Raw genomic sequence first — 16,850 nt, 5'->3', positions numbered from 1 at the left:
CCCTGAGCAGCTTGGGGTGCTCCATCAGTACAGGGGGAAGCCGTCTAAGGCTCTAGGGTCGTGCTTGGCGCAGCACACCCTAAAGAATTTTCCTTTCCAGTTTTTGTAGGAGTTCTGGAAGAGGGAGAGGAGGATCCTACCCGCAATCCCGGAGAAGCTTACCCAAAAGCTTTTCCCTTGTTTCTTCACCTCGAAGAAATGCAAGAAGACATCCACAGAGGGAAGGATGCCCAGGTACCTGTAGAGAATTTGAAAACCCCTTACAAATGCCCAACTGTTGGGGTGGAGCTGGGCGGGGGCTGTGTTAATCTCGGTGAGAAATTCCCTCTCGAAAGGCGTGAATGGGAGGCGCACCCCGACGCGTTTAAATACCGTCTGGTACATGAAGAAGAAAGGATCCCCCTTTCTGGGTCTGTCATCCACGCAGACAGGTTCCCCAGGTCTGCCGGGACGAACAAAGATGTGCGCGTCATGGGTGCGACAGAAAGCATTAAAGTTGTACAAGTGAGGGTCCCCACGATGATTCTCCAGGTCCTGAATGGTTGTCAGGTTGGTACATTCGTTCAAGAGCTCGTCGGGGGCCCATGAATAGAAGGCTTTATAGTTGGACTTGGGGGTCTTGGGGGGAGAACCAGACTTTGAGTTCGGGCGCGTCATGGTGTGAATAAATAGCTGGAGAAAGAAGAAAGGAAAAAGGTTTTAAACAAGTGATGCCAAGACAGAAAAGGGGATAAAACCCCAGGAAATGCCACCCACGCGAGAAAACCTAGAGAGAAGGAGAAGGGAACGGAGAAGAAAGGAGAAGCGGAAGAACACAGTAATGCATAAACGTAAATAGTCCCAGGCAATTCAATACACAGTGATGCAATGCGACAAAGAAGAAGAGTCGTGGAGATGCAAAAATCATACCTTTGATGGCAAAGTGAAGGAGGAAGGAGAGCACGAAGGAAAGAGCAGAAGTTGCAGAGAAACGGCTTGAAGGCGATGAACAGTGCGGAGATGCAGAGAGAATGGATGTAACAGTGGTGTGAGCGCGGGGTTTGGGGTAACTTGAACGTTACATTTGCAACCCAAGAGGTGCTAATCAGGAGCCGTGAGATCGTGCCGCGTGTCAAAGGATTAAGTGCCCAAGGGGAGCGTAAGGGACTCTCGAGGCTGGCCGTGTGATGAGCCACGTGGCGCACGATTAAGCGTAGCCCCAAAAGGTGTTACTTTCCCCGCCTCAGAGCATGTCCAATCAGCCATTAAGAGCCCCCCTGTGGTTCATAGAGTGTCACGTCAATAATTCGAGAATTGTTGAGTCAGCAGGGAATGACACGTCATCAGGGTGACACATGGACGGCGTGGGCGAGGCCTTAGTCTTGGCGCTGAAGACAAGTCTTCGGCTTAAGACTGGGGGGCTTGTGTACCGTCCCATATCTGGGCGTTGACAAAGTCAAGGTCAAAGTCAACATCTGGACTCAAAGTCAACATAAGGCATCGCCTAGGTGAAGAAACGCCAAGTGCCAGCGTCGCCACGAGGAAGCGTCGCCAAGGCAGGGCGTCGCCTAGGTGAAGGCGTCGCCCAACCAGGGCATCACCAAGATTAAATATCACTAAGGCAAGGCAATCACAGTGTGGTTCCCCGATACCCATGGGTAGGAAAGACCATGGAGGGAGCGACGCCGTGGGAAGGCTTCAGGTCCCGATAAATCCGGGGTAGTGATAAAGAGAAGAGAAAGGTGGCTTCAAGGCCATAGTGGTAGCACCATTGTAGGGCAGCCTGACTCGTGAAGTACCCCTGTCGCCCCAGAGACGCCTTTGGGACAGATACGACTCAAGAGGAGGGTCACGCCCAGGGTAGCCAGGCGCGGGGTACGAGAGGAAGGCAGATACGCTCTCAAAGTGAGTGACTAGATAATTGGGGGCATGAGTTGGCACCCAAAAAGTCACCCATTGCGCAGTAGCACTCCCAAGCAGGAGGACTCACACGAAGAAACGTGCCCAGATGGGGTCATGGCGCTGTGAGGCCCTCCACGTGTACAGCAGCCAGGTCAGAATAGAAACACCATTTAGCCAGGTACCAGGTAATTAAAGTCATTTAATACAGTTTCCGTTTCGAGCGTTTAAGGTACTATAAAGGCTCCCAAGCGTTTCAACGTCTTAAATGCGCTACGTTTTATAATTATAATTAAATGCGCTTTAAGGCGCTTTGAATGCGGGAGTAGCTTAAATAGCGCCTTGAATGTTGGAAAGGGGGTTCGAACTTTTGGCAAATTTTCCAGAAACTCTCTAGTTGCTTGTTCGAGCCTTGAGGTTACGTACAAGGGACTGGGGAAAGATCTTTGCCGGGAGGAGAAAATATACACTAGACACAGTTTCCTTTTTACCACCTTCAGAGCGCTATACGCGGTGCTCCGATACGGAGGTGCATAGTCTTTGGTGTTTCTTGCTGGCTGACTTGAGCGTCGGAGTGCAAACGGCCGCTAGGGCGCCCTTTTTCCCTTCTTTGCAGGATTCCACAGCTAACCAGTGGGAAGGAGTCCCTAGCTGACGGTTGAGGTCGCGCACGAAGACGTCCCATGTCAACCGGACGGAACAGAATTCTAGAACTTACGCTCCAATTGGCTAGCTTGGACCGACCTAAGTTTAATTAAGAGTTTAGGAAACTCTAATTAAACTTAGGTTAGCATTTTAGGTACCAATTTGCATATTTAACAAAATTACAAAAGTTCTATGCTACTTTTGACAAGAATTTAAAAACTATTCTACACTAGAGTTTATGGCATGTAAACTGCGTCTTCTTGAACCCTCTTGACCATAACTCTAGTGGTTGCCTCAATTTGACATGTTGGTGGCCTTTCAATGGATTGGTGTTGGGGCCTCTTCCATCACAAATACTTTCCAAGTTAACACACAATTTGAATGTTGAAGTATAATAAGATTTTAACCTGTATATCTTTCTACAAAATATATTTCAAAAAACTATATGATAGGAAAAATACGTGTCTATTTTATGAAACTTTTCAGTTAAAACACTATTCTTTCTAAAATCTTTTAATCATTAATGTTATTTGGAAAATATGTTTTATATGATTCAAGTATATCAAATAAAGTTTGAAACCATATAAACAATGACAAAGAATTTTAATAATTAAAAGTTAAGTATAAACACTCCCTGATATAGTAAACTGTCTCATGAGTAGAAGACAATATGATTGTTTGTCACATGCAAGCTTTAATAACATCTAGCGTGTCTATAAACACTGTATATATGAAATTTTCTTGTGCTTTGGAGTTGTCTATCTTATGTCCTTTGGGATCGCCTGAAGAGATCTTCTAATGTGTCCATGAGAAATAGGATCATCTGACGATATTGTTTGGTACATTCATACGTTATGAGACCGTTTAGTGCGTCTCTTCATAGTTGAATTGTCTATTTGAAAATTGTTCTTTGTTTCAAATGTTCTCTTTAATACATATAATCATTTAGTGATTGTCCAATACTGAGACGAAGACTGAATCATCATATATGCCTTACTAGATTGTCTAACGAATCTATTTAATGAAAAATTCTCTAGTGGGTTTTGCTCGTGTAGTGAATCTTGCTCATATTTCTTATTGATATTGTCTAAACTTAGACTTTAATATTTGCAAATAAGTGAGCTTCATGATAAATCATAACACAACACTATGTAATGTGATATGAGTTGAATTTAGGATTACACACATTGTTTATAAGTTTCACTTGGATTAGAGATTGAATTTACAGTTATTGTGGCAACTCAGTGAGGATCGTCATTCGACACAAACTTAACCAAGTGGTTAAGTAAGTGTGAAGGTTCTCTTCATAGACAAAAGGAGAAAAACACACACACAAGTAGAAGAAGACATGACACAAAATTGAAAAGAAGAAACAAATAAAGACAAGTAACAATTACTAACAACAAAACTACAAATAGAAGAGAGAAGGAGACTTAGATGGATGAAGATGATTCGGTGAAGATGAGAATGGAGGAGTTCACGCCACTAGAAGGAGGGTTCCAAAATAAGTGATGGAGGAGTCCTCACTTGAAAGCATTCCAAGATAAGATTCGGAGAAAAATGAACACTCCGATTCTCAATCAAACAAAGTAACTTTACAAAAATTCAAGATGAAATACAAAAGGGGGTGACCACCTATTTATAGTGATAATTTGATTATAAGAGAGAGTGATAATTGAAATTCTAACTAAGCCTAATTAACTCCCTAAAAAGGCGCTACTAATCATAGATCTAGAAGGGGTCACACTTTACACTTTTAAGTATGTGTTTAATGTGAGAAGTGTGACTTGGTGTGCCCTCTAGCTAGGATTTCTAGAAGCCTATGCTAGGTTATTCTTCTTAGGTCAATATGAACCCAATTTATTAATTTAAACCCCATGTTACAAAAAAGACTAAAAAAAGAACAATTGGTACCCTAGTCCATGCTCTAGTGCTTTGCTCTTGATGATCCTCTGATCAATGGTGGGTCCTAAGTTACTGGTTGTCTAGGATGCTTGATGATGAGAATAAAAAATACATAAAGATGACCAAAGATGTTATACTTGAAGGGTCATCTCAACAAGTAAATAAAGACTTCATCATTAGAAGAAATGGACAAGGGTCAAACATATAAAGTTCTTCTTATTAGTCTGATGGATATCCACTAGGAGAGGATTTTATTAATGAAGGAAGAGGATTTTCACCTACACATTTGAAGTTCTTCCTTCTAGTCTTCTCACAAATTAAAAGAAGTCAAAGAGAAGATCAAGCCTAAAGATAAAGAAGTCTACAAACTCTCAAATAATAGGCTTCATATTAAATATCTCTCTTTATAGTTTCTTTTAAATTGAAAATAATATAGAATAATTTTTAGAAAGGTGCTTAGAGGGAAACATGAGACACCTCTTTTGTAAAAGCATCTTTAGGCTTTAGTTTAGCAAATTCTAGAAGCTTGGGGAGTGAGCTTAGTAAGGGGGGTGTGATCTCAGGAGTTTTTTGGGTAGCTTAGGGAATAAGCTATGTAAATGACCAGCCCTTACTCCTATAAAAGGAGGGCTTAGGTCCTTCACAATTCAGATTGGAATTTTATAGTAGAGAGACTATACTCAATTTTGGAGAGAATTTGTGAGTTTTGAGTCTTCCTCTTCTTTGCCTTATCTTGTGAGCTATGGTGAGCTTCAAGTGGTGGCACTCCATCACTTATCTTGGTTCAAGGTTCAAAGTGGCGTAAATGGCTTCTTCCAATTCTCAAAATCCAGCAAGCATCTTATTCTATAAGTGTTCTTCTTCCCTTTTCTTCAATTTTCCATTCGGTAGTTTTGATTCCTAGAGTTTACTTCTTTTTCTACCGTTTATTTTGTGTTTCCAGCATTGTGTTCTTAATTCTGTTTTGGTTCAGTAGCTATCATTTAAATTCTGTCCAGTTTTAATTCTTGTTCTTCTTTCCTTTTGTTTTGATTCAATTTGACAATACATGGACTTCAATATGAGTCTTGGTTGGTGCTTAGTTTTGGTGAGTTCTTGAATTTAGAACATTGATCCAATTCTAAAGTAGAGTGCCTTTCAAATCCAGCTCAAGTTGTTCTTAAGAATGTCAAGAATCATGTGTTCTTGTAGTTACATTCACATCATGTGGTATCTAGAGTCTAGGCTTGTTTCTTGCTTAAATTTTGAGTTGTATTGCACTTTACTTTCAAGAGCTCTTTAATTCAAGTTGTTTACCATTCTGTTTTAGGATTTATTTTGAGTTTTTTTTTGCTGTTTTCTTTTGTTACACCATGTGTTTGTGAAAAGGATTCTAGCACTCATTGTTCATATGAGTATGGCTGCTCTTTTGGAATGGCATTCTCCTTCCTAGAGCTGACCTTAAGCTTCCTTTCACTTGTGGTTATATCTTGTTATATGTCTTTTAATTTTGTAATCATGTCAAGTTTTGTCTTAGTCATGTTATTCCATAATTGTCATTACTTCTAGTAGTACTTTTATTGCTTTGATTGTTTCTTGCTTTGGTTTACTTTCTGTTTTTGAGTTTATTGCTTGATCCTTTGTGCATTTTCATTTTTAGATTTGAGTTCATGCTTGTATTTTCATTCTATACAAGTTCCTTTACACAATTTCCATTATGTCTTTGCTAGTTCATCATACTGTTTTTCATTCCTAAATAGGTTCCTCTGTTTTCTTACAAACGTGATACTGTTTTCAATTTACTGCAATTAATTGGCTCATAGGAAATTTGTGAAAATTTGGATTTACATACTTCAAAGTGTTACAAAGGCATAGAAAAAAGAATTACTCAAAAATTCTAAGTACACAAAAAATGATAAATAAAATACGAAAAGTGTACAATACTGCCGAAAAGAATACGGTAATTGGGCAGCAAATTTGAAAAATTTATTTCTCTCAATTGGCTTACTGTTTTTACCTCATTCCAGTGCCATTTTTGAGTTAAGACATTGAAGTTTCTGTGGTTATTTTTTTCACATTCCAGTTCGCTTTCAATCGGTACAGTTAAATCTGTAAACATAGCACAGTTTGCTTTAAAAAAAAAAAAAATTCCAATAGCTGTTTTCTGTTTTCTTTAATCTACTCTAGCACTTTTCTTTAGGACTCTTTTTGTGTGCCTTCTTTATTCATTGAGTTCCTTATTTTTCTTGATTGTCTTTCATTCATATTCTTTCTAGTTTGTCATACATTACTCTCTATTTTTGGTTTAGCTTTTATTGTTTACACCTTTTTCTTGCTTGTCTTTTTGTTCTTCTTCAAAGTTGTGTGGAGACTTGTTCTTAAGTAAGTTGGTTTGCTGTAACATATTTCACTTGAAGCTACTCCATTTCACAAGCAAGGCTTGGTTGAGGACAGAATATTTTCTTGGAGTGGTTTGAGTGCTTTCTTGGGCATTTTTCCAGCAACCTATATCTCACTATTTTTAATTGTTTAACAAGTTTCTTTCACTGTTTTGTTTTCTGTTTTTGTGTATTTTCTGCTCATGGCTCATTTCTCTAGTGGAGAGTCCTCCAAACCGTGCTCACCAGAAAAGGCAGCCCTTTATGAAGACTTAAAGAATGCCAAGCAATCCAATGCTCACTATCTTGAGGTGATAAGGAAGATGGAAGCACGGCTCCAAAGTTTGGAGTTAAACCGAGAAGAAATGCATCACAACCGTGAGAGAAGAACTCCTCCTCCTAGTCGGCTTTCTTCAAGGCACTCCCATGGTTATTATGAAGATAATCCAAGGCCAAGACATCATCACCATGAAGAGAGGCGCCAACATGTGGCTGGCCCTTGTTCTCCTAATGTAAAACTTCCTAGTTTTAGTGGTGAAAGTGATCCCAATGTATACTTAGGATGGGAGGCTAAGGTGGACCAAATTTTTGATGTAAATGGGGTTAGGGATGAGCATAGGGTTAAGTTGGCTTCTTTAGAATTTTTGGACTATGCCATGCAATGGTGGCATCAATACCTCAAGGACATTGACCTACACAAGAGGCCGCCCGTGGTCTCTTGGAACGATTTGAAAGCATGTTTACGCGCTAGATTCGTACCCCCACACTTTAGGAAAGACCTTATGTTGAAACTCCAACGGTTTCATCAAGGCGCGCTAAGTGTGGATGATTACTTTAAACAACTAGACACTCTTTTAATTCGACTTAATATGGATGAGAGTGAGGAAGCTATGATAGCTAGGTTTGTGAGTGGCCTTCGAAGAGACATTCAAGACGTGGTAGACTTACAAGAATATTCTTCTTTGGAAAATGTGGTGCACCTTGCTAGCAAAATTGAAAATCAACTTGCAAGGAAAAATGCTTTCAAAAATTCTTCTAAGGATAACTACTACCACTCTTCTTGGAAAAATAAAAATAACTCTTTTTCAAATATCCCTTCTAAGGACTCTACTTTCAAACCTAGAGAGTCTAAGCCTTCCACTTCCAATTCTAGGCCTAAATCACCACCTAAATCGTCTAGTAAGAAGTGTTTTAAATGCTTAAGCTATGGACATATTGCTTCTAATTGCCCTTCTAAACGAGCTATGTATATGCATGATGGGGTCGATAGTAGTGAGCATGAGTCCGAATCTTCTAGACATTCCTCACCTTCTAGATCCCTAAGTGAGAGTGAGAGTGAAAACCCACATGAGGGTGACCTATTAGTAATAAGACGCATGCTTGGTCAAGTTTTAAAACCTTTTGATGAAACTCAAAGAGAAAATATTTTTCATTCAAGGTGTCTTATTAATGATAGAGTATGCTCTTTGATTGTGGATGGGGGGAGTTGTGCGAATGTGGCAAGCCTATTAATGATATTTTTCTTTCTTGTAGTTACATTCACATCATAGTCTTTGCAAAAGATGAGGCCCAAGCCCAAAGCCCAAGAAGGCCAAGCCCAAGGAAGCCCAAGTCCAAACCATGAGGGGCAAGGCCAATTCCTAATCTAGTTTATAATCGGTAGAATTGTTTCTTCTTCCAATTCTATTCAGTTTTACGCAATTACATATATTCAATTGTGTTTCTATTCATGTTCTTAAAGTTGTTCTTGGTTTCCTTTCAATTCCGCCATATGTTTGTGTTAAGGACATGACACTCATTTTTCATGAGTTTGGCTATTGATTTGGATGGCATTATCCTCCATTGAATTGTCCTTAAGCCTCCTTAAATGTTGTGTATCTTGTTAAGTGTCAATCCAACTCATATCACTTGACCTAGCCTTGAATCCTGGTTCCTGCTCCTGGTCATCCTTTTGTAAAGTTGGACTAGCTCAGATGGTAGCGATCCATTCAAGTTTTCATCATACTCCCAGGTTGGAGAGAAATTGTCCACAAATTTACAACTCCTATAGAAAACAGATTCAGATCCCTCACATTAAAATTATTACTACCTAGATGTGTGAAAGTAAATCAAACTCATGTGCACTATTGTTGATCCTGTTGAACATTGGCTTTGATGTCTCCAAATCTATGCGGATTGCTTGAAGACTTTGATGATGGGTTTCTAGGTGTGTTTTGGGTAGTTTGAAATTGTAATCCACTCATAGAATTGATCCAAAGTGGTTTGATTTGAATCCCTTTGAAAAAAAGAGTTCTTTTAAAAGAGAAGTGGAAAAACAACCAGTTGTTTTACACTTAGTGTTTTTTGAAAGGATTTGAAACTGGTTTGACTTTGGTTGATTTTCTGGAAACTCATTAAATCAATTATGTTTCATTGCTAATCTGATTTCTTGTTCCTTGATTCTTACTTGGCTTTCATTCCTCCTTCAATATTTTTGAAAAACGTTTAAAAACAATTCACCCCCTCTTGTTTAAGACCTACAATTCTAACAATTGGTATCAGAGCTAGGTCCTTGTAAGTCATTCAAGTTTTGACCTAAAAATATTTTTTTCAAGGCTGATAAACTACCCTTTGGGGAGGGTACATCTATTTACAAACCACTTTTATTTTGTGGTTTGAATTCCCAATTTTGGAAGGTAAGGATGAAATTTTTTGTAGAATCAATTGACAAAGCAATTTGGGATGTAATTGAAAATGGTCCTTTTGTTCCTATGCTTGAAAGTGATGATGTGATTTTTGAAAAGCCTTGGTCCCAATGGACTGAGAGTGAAAGTAAAAAGGCTAAATATGATTGCATTGCAAAGAACATTATCACTTCTGCTTTGAATTCAAATGAATTTTTCATGGTCTCTCAACATGGATGTGCAAAGGAGATGTGGGACATCCTTGGAGTAACCCATGAAGGCACAAGTAATGTGAAGAAGGCAAGGAAGCATGCCTTGATCCAAGAGTATGAAATGTTTAGGATGCTTAAAGGAGAAACTATCTCGGATGTGTAAAAGAGATTCACCCACACAGTGAATCACCTCATTAGCCTTGGCAAAATTTTTAAAATGGAGGAGATGAACATTAAAATTCTAAAGTGTCTTGATAGATCTTGGCAGCCCAAGCTCAATGCCATTTCAAAATCCAGAGATCTAACATCCTTGACAACAGCCTCACTGTTTGGGAAGCTTAGAGAACATCCTTAACAACAACCTCACTTAGGCTAAATGACCAAGAGCACCAAGAAAAGCAAGTAAGGAACATTGCCTTGAAAGATACTGGGCACAAAAACTGTCAAGATTCAAGTGAAGACAGTGATGGAGAGACACTTAGCTTGTTGTCAACGAATTTCAGTAAATTCCTAAACAAGAACAACAACAAAAATTACTCCTCCAACAGGTATAGTAGCAAGAAACTTAATGATTTCAATTCTAATAAATTTACATGCTTTGGATGTGGTGATCAGGGTCATATCAAAGCTGATTGCCCCAACAACGAGGGTAAAGAAAGAGTAGCAAGCAAGAAAGGTGAGAAGAAAGGAAAAGCCAAGAAAGTCTACATAGCTTGGCAAGATAATGAAGCCTCTTCCTCTAGCTCATCTTCAGGAGATGAAGAAGCAAACCTTTTGCTTAATGGCCAAGGGAGAATCTGACATGAGTAGTGTAAGTTCAAGCACTTCAATAATTTTTGAAAACTATAGCCAACTTCTTTATGCTTTCAAATAAACTTATGAAGAAGTTAATAGATTGGCTCTTTTGAAAAATCTATTGAAATGTTTGAATAACTGGTTGGAAAATAGAGTCAAAGCATTGAAAGAAGAGATAGATAGAAAATTCAAAAACTGATTTTGAAAATCTGGAAGTGATTTATAAAAACTCTTCTTGAAAATGTGACTCAAGCTTTTGTGAAAATTGTGAATCTATTGAGAAGAAGGCTCACTATCTTGTGAAAATTGTGGATAAACTTTCAAAATGAAAATCAAACTTTGAGATTGTTCTTGCATCTCAAAATTATGTTTTTGGAAAATCTGGATTGGGTTTTAATCCATAGAGCAAGAAAAGTGTTGTTTCAAAGCCTTTTCCAACTATCAGGGGAAAAAACCGATTGAAAAGTTGAAACAACCGGTTGTTTCTTGCTTTTATTGTATGAAAATGGGTCATTCTGTCAAATTTTGTAAAATTAGAAAATTTTGTGTTCCCAAAGGCATTTTGAAATTGTTCCCAAGATTCTTTAGGTTTCAAAATGATCCAATTGATGCTCATGGACCCAAATTTGTTAGGGGACCAAACCTTGCTACATGATCTTGACTTTTGCATGACTCTTTGATGGAAAATCAGCTTATGTGGTACCTGGACAGTGACTGCTCTAAGCATATGACAGGGGATAAATCCAAGTTTTTCAATCTTATCCTCAAGCAAGAAGGTCATGTGACTTATGGAGACTATAATAAAGGGGAGATTCTTGAGAGATGAAACATTGGTGACAAGAACAACTTCCTAATTCATGATGTTCTATATATGGAAGGGCTTAAGCATAGTCTACTCAACATTATTTAGCTGTGATAAAGGTTATCAAGTAACCTTCAAATTCAGCACTTGTGAGATGCACCTACCTAATTCACAGGAAGTATTGTTGATTGGTAAAAGGGTCAACAATGTTTATCTTCTTGATATCTCACATCCTCCATTAGTTGTCTTCTAACCAAACATAAGGAATCATGGTTATGACATAGAAAAATAGCTCATATTTGTTGATCAAGAGTGATCAAAGTGCTTTGAAGAATCCAAATCCAAGGTGTTTGATGAAAGGTTGGTGTTCCTGCTGTGTGTGGGTGGGATCTGGGTAGAATAAAGTGCGATTCACTCTTTTGTTGAATCTAAAACTGATGTGAATTAAAACCTTTTTGAAATTATATGTTTTTCCAACTAAGTGAAAAATAACATGTTGTTTTGTCGAATCAACCGGTTGTTTTGTAAAAGGTTGAAAGCTGTTTGACTTGGTTGACTAAACTGTCCAACCAAATCAAACGGTTGTTTTGTGGTTTCAACCGATTGTTTCTTTGAAAATCCTAACAAAATTCAGTTTTGATTGGTGAATCTGTCTTAAATTATTTCTAATTGAATACGCTCCTTCATTAAATGTTTTGACAAATCTTTGGAAAATATAAATTGTACCGCCCTGGTGGTCGGGTGTGATGACGTGGCACCTTGCTACAGTATAGGCGTGTTTGCAAGCCGCCAGGTTGGCAAGAGGGAAGGAAGTCGGGGGGCTCGTGTAGTCGCCAGTTGTTATATTGGCGTGTTCCGAGTTCCAGCTTACCAGGATCGGCGATCGCCAGGTTAAAGATGAAGTCGCCAGATGAAGGAGATCGCCAGAGTGGGCACATCACCAAGAATGAAGGAGAAGCAGATTATGAAGGCGGCCGGCGAGACCACAGGGAAGGTGTATGAAGGCCCCTAACTCGCCAGTTCCAGTAGAGATCGCACTCCCAAGTTAGCTATGCACTGGGCAGTACCATGCATACGTAACTTAGCCAAAATGAGAGTAGAAGCAGCGCCAAGTCAGAGAGCCTCCAGATGATGGCACGTGTACAGTTGGATGCGAGCCACGTGTCCAAGTCTGTAACTGCCAGGAGAGAGAAAGCCACCAGGTATATAAGAGTTCTCAACAGACTTTCTGAGGTACGCACGTTCAGTTCATACACTTTACGCTTGCGAGTGATAGAGCTGACTGTGAGAGAGGGTTTGCACGGTTCTTGTTCTTAGTATTTGGTGATACCGTCACTGACTTGAGCGTTGGAGTGCGATCGGCCGCAGCGGCGCCGTACTGTTTCCTTGCAGGTTCTTGAGGTAGATCCCGAAGAGGAACGAAGGTGAGAAGCGGTGCGCACGTCGATCCTTTGACGAGGCAGTTTCCAGCGTTCCGGTCAACAGGCAGGATCATCAGGCGCCCACCGTGGGGCCGTGTAAAACTTGCTCCCATCCACGGCGTGAGTTCTTGGAAGTTTTCGAAGTTTTCTGCGTGGTTGTGTGCTGGTGCAACCATCGTTCGCTGTTTCTTTGAGTTTCGTTCGGTGAATTTGCGTTTTGTACCGTTCGTTTGGCTTTTCGATCGGTGGAGTGAGGTTTCCTGCTGTTTGCACGTGATCTGTTTGGTGGAAGTTCGAGTTCTTTCGTTTGCTTGGTTGTTCGCAGAGAAGCGGTGGTTTCTGGCGAAGTTGTGGTTTTCTTTGAAGGCTTACGGTGTTCTTGAGTTTTCTTGCACAGTTTCGCACTGTTTTCTCCGATTGATCGCTGATTGGATCGTGGTTGAAGTGTTGTTCGCTGCATTCCTGTGATTCGCTGAAGTTCATGAGAAAAATGAGAAGCAATCGGTCAAGCCCCGTGGCGCCTGTCGCTGCTGAAGGCGACGCCGCCATGACCATGGCGCAGATGGCAGAGATGATGCGCTCGTTGCAGGCAACTGTGGAAGCCTCACGAGTAGAGCAGGCGAGGATACATGAGGACCTGGTCGCCTCTCGCGCCAGGAACGAGGAGCTCAGCAAGGTGACTGAGGAGCTGCGTCGAGCTCTTCAAGAGAAGCAAGGACGTTCTTCTGCTGAAGAGGTGGCGCCGTCGACGCCACCTCGTGTTTTCCCAATGCCTTTTGTTCAGGCGATTACCGACACGCCTATTCCCACGAGCGTGGTTCCGGTTAAGGTTGTCTTTACCGGCGTGGAGGATCCAGAGGCTCATCTGACCACGTTCCACACGCAGATGATGCTGTCGGGAGGGTCAGACGCCGTCTACTGCAAGATGTTCGTGAGTACGCTCCAGGGAACGGCGATGGAGTGGTTTGTGAGCCTGCCTAACGGCCACATAACCAATTTTCAACAGTTCTCGAAGATCTTTGTCGAGCAGTACATCGTGAATAAGGCACCGCCCAGGGTGTCTTATGATCTGTTCGATATAAGGCAGTACCATGGGGAGTCCCTCAGAGACTACCTAAATCGCTTTGGAGCGCAGATGGTCAGATCGCCGGCTAAGGATGAAGAAATGCTGGTCTATGCTTTCAAGAAGGGCGTGCAGCTGGGACCATTCTGCGAGGCCTTGATCAGGGCTCATCCAGCGACGTTTGCTGAAGTCAGGCGACTTGCGGTGGCTCACATCGCCGACGAGAGTGAAGTCGCCGAGAAGAGAGGCAGCGTGGCTCCCGCCAGGCCACGCGCCCAGACCAGGATCCAGCCGCAGAGGGTGCTGGAAACGGCGGCGGCGGCCAGAAAGGACCAAAGGACTCTCCATCCTTACGACAGGAGGAACAAGGGAAGGAGCCAGGGGCGCCAGCAACCAGCGCGCCGGGAATACAATCGCCCGCCTAAGCACAAGTTTGTCATGGGACTGGCGGATCTGATCGCCATTCCTAACATATCTGCTAGGTTGAAAGCGCCTGAGAAGGTGGGCGACAAGGTGCTGGGGTCAAAGCCAGACGCCTGGTGTGAGTTCCACCAATGTTTTGGCCACACATTGGACTCGTGTTTGTCTTTGGGATATCAGCTCGACGATCTGGTTAAGAGCGGATTCCTAAATGACTATCTGCTGGACAGGAGGACGGGGGGAGCGTCGAGTTCCCAGCCAGCAGGTGGAGAAGCCCAGCAACACGAGATGCCTATCCACGGGGAGATCCACACCATAGCAGGGGGTTTCTCGGGTGGTGGATGCACCGCATCGCAGAGGAAGAAGTATGCGCGATCGGTGATGACAATGGATATGTTTGAAGATCACTCGCCAGAAGTGGACATTACGTTCACCAAGCAGGATCTTCGGGACGTTGTGCCTCATGACAACGATCCCATAGTTATTTCGTTGGTTACAGCGGGAAGGAAGGTCCACAGAGTTCTGGTGGACCAAGGAAGCTCGGCAGACGTGATGTTCTGGCCGATTTTCACACAGCTGGAGTTGCCCCTTGACCAGCTAAGGCCCTATGGAGGGTGCCTATATGGGTTCGCTGGTGACCAGGTGGAGGTCAGGGGGTACATTGAGCTGAGAACCACGTTTACAGATGAGGCTGGGTCGAGGACGGAGAAAATCAAGTACCTCGTCGTAAACGCCCCCTCAGCATATAACATCCTGTTGGGAAGGCCCACGCTTAACAAGATAGGCGCCATTCCGTCGACTCGGCACATGAAGGTAAAGTTGCCATCCATGGAAGGGGTGGTGATCACGATCAAGTCTGATCAGAAAGAAGCGAAAAGGTGCTATGAGAATAGCCTGAAAAACAAAAGATCAGTGAGTTATGTAACAACCACCCCACCTCCCGGTGTGAAGCCCAGATCGACGGCAACAGAGGAGGCTGCCGGAAGAGATGTGGAGATGATAGACGCTGAGCTAGGGGAAAGGAATGCTGGCCTGGAGGAGGAAGAGGCGCGGAATCGCCCCGAGGAAGCAAGGGAACAGGGAATCACCAGGGCGGTGATCGCCAGAGAATCCAGGCCTAAACCTGTCGAGCAGTGGCTCGAAAAGGAGATCGGAGGAAAAATCTTCAAGCTCGGAAGATCCCTGGAGGTCGATCTCCAGGACCAGATCGCCAAGGTGATTGAGCGGCATCTGGACGCGTTTGCATGGTCCGCTTCGGACATGCCCGGGATTGATCCCGACTTCTTGTGCCATCATCTGGCGATGGACAATTTGGTAAGACCGGTGCGACAAAGGAGAAGAAAGTTCAACGAGGAGAGGAGGCAGGCGATCAGGGACGAAACACATAAACTCCTCGCTGCAGGCCACATCAGGGAAGTCCAGTACCCTGAATGGTTGGCGAATGTCGTGCTGGTGAAAAAGAGTAACGGGAAATGGCGCATGTGCGTCGATTTCACCGACCTGAACAAGGCTTGCCCAAAGGATTCGTATCCTTTACCGAGCATAGATGCCCTGGTTGATAGTGCTGCAGGGTGTAAGTTGCTGAGTTTCCTGGATGCCTTCTCAGGATATAATCAGATCAAGATGCATCCCGTGGATGAAGAGAAAACAGCCTTCATGACGGAGAGATCGTGCTACTGCTATAAGGTGATGCCGTTTGGGCTGAAGAACGCGGGGGCCACGTACCAGAGGCTGATGGATCGAGTACTTGCACCAATGCTGGGAAGGAACGTGCAAGCTTACGTCGATGACATGGTCGTTACCTCGCAGGAAAAAAGCAAGCACGTGGCAGACTTGGAAGAATTGTTCACGACGATCGCCAAGTTCAGGTTAAAGCTCAATCCGGAGAAATGCATTTTCGGCGTGGAGGCTGGAAAGTTTTTGGGTTTCCTCTTGATTGAAAGAGGAATAGAAGCCAACCCAGACAAGTGTGCCGCCATCTTGGCGATGAGGAGCCCGACTACGGTGAAAGAAGTCCAGCAGCTAACAGGTCGGATGGCAGCCCTATCTCGCTTCGTGTCAGCTAGCGGAGAAAAGGGGCATCCCTATTTTCAATGTCTGCGGCGCAATAATAAGTTTGTTTGGACGAAAGAGTGCGAGGAAGCTTTCGTCAAACTGAAGGAGTATCTGGCGAGCCCGCCGGTTCTGTGCAAACCGCTGGCGGGAATCCCTCTCAGGTTGTATTTTGCTGTGACTGAGAGGGCGGTGAGTGCGGTGCTCGCCCAGGATCAAGATCAGGCTCAGAAGCCTATTTATTTCGTGAGCAAGGTGTTGCAGGGCCCAAAAACGAGATATCAGGCCCTGGAGAAGGCTGCGTTGGCTGTGGTGTTTTCGGCGAGGAGGTTGCGCCACTACTTCCACAGTTTCACAATACTGGTGATGACTGATCTGCCCATCCAGAAGGTCTTGAAGAAACCCGACGTTGCGGGAAGGATGGTGAAGTGGGCGGTAGAGTTGTCAGAGTTTGATATTAAGTACGAGCCCCGAGGCCCGATCAAGGGGCAAATCTTTGCAGATTTCGTGGTTGAGCTCTCATCAGAGGTGACGCGGGTTGAAGGAGACGATTTCCGTTGGGTACTTTCGGTGGATGGGTCGTCGAACCAGCAGGGCAGCGGTGCTGGAGTCATATTGGAAGGACCCAACGGCGTGC

Source organism: Phaseolus vulgaris, chromosome 10, assembly GCF_051622355.1.
Source record: "Phaseolus vulgaris cultivar YP4 chromosome 10, ASM5162235v1, whole genome shotgun sequence".
NCBI lineage: Eukaryota > Viridiplantae > Streptophyta > Magnoliopsida > Fabales > Fabaceae > Phaseolus > Phaseolus vulgaris.
This window is presented reverse-complemented; position numbering follows the sequence as displayed.